Here is a 1,045-nt window from a genome sequence, read left to right as displayed (position 1 = left end):
TTAGAATGTAAGAATCGTAATTGAACCGATAATCCGTACAATTGTTCGTAGAAACACTTATGGGCTATTTTGACTTTCAACTTAAGTTTTCCCGCACTTAATTTCCGTTGGGTAAGATCGAAAGTCGTCCAACGTCTTTTTAAACTTAGTTGTTTTTAAATATTTCAAATACAGCGAAAGCGCTTTGTTTAGTTCATTAGGAGTTTTTAACTTGAGAAGAAAAGTGATTTTAAAACTATTTTCGGACACGTTTATAAGTTTAGAGTCTGGTTCGTGAGAACCTCTTTTGGTTAAGAAATCCAGGTTAAAATACTTTTCAACTTAGTCAAGATACTATATTTCTTAAAACTTGATTTACTACTCTAACGCAATACGCGCCTTTTTATAAGTGACAATAAGAGGGTTTGATTAGGGAGTACAACTCGGTTCTGAATACGCGAAAGCGACAGTTCCTGTTAAATTGGTTCGTTTCAAAGTAGGAAACACTGCCCATAAGTAGTTCTATTAGCAAGTACTTGGATTATTAATTGATTATGTGAATTACATTGAAGTCTGTCTATATAAATTAAACTTTATTTAATACTTTACTTTTCCTTGCACACTCTAAAAACCCCTATTTTTTATTACCTTAGATAAACACCATAACAATAGGTAACGATAGATTGACACTTGGTCTCTGTGGATTCGACAATCTTTTATATTACTCTGACGCGTTCATATACTTGCGAAAAGTACGCATCAATAATCCCTAACAAATCCTCACATTATCATCCTCTGGCAGGGCAAAAATCTGGTTACTCTCATTAGTATTTAATCCTCTCTTACCTTGAACACATTGGAAGTCGTCACTATCCATATATTCAGGTCCAAGAAAATTAAATAGGGGCAGTTGTCATACCCCAAAACTCACCTTACCCCCATACAACTTTCATTCGATCCATCACCCTACCTCCATACAACTTTCATCTGACCCATGTCCCTATTACCCCTACATACATTCATCGTTCCATCACCATAATTGAATTAACATCCAAAACCAAAGGCA

Source organism: Lathyrus oleraceus, chromosome 6 (assembly GCF_024323335.1).
Source record: "Lathyrus oleraceus cultivar Zhongwan6 chromosome 6, CAAS_Psat_ZW6_1.0, whole genome shotgun sequence".
Taxonomy (NCBI): Eukaryota; Viridiplantae; Streptophyta; class Magnoliopsida; order Fabales; family Fabaceae; genus Lathyrus; species Lathyrus oleraceus.
Note: the sequence above shows the minus strand (reverse complement) of the source record.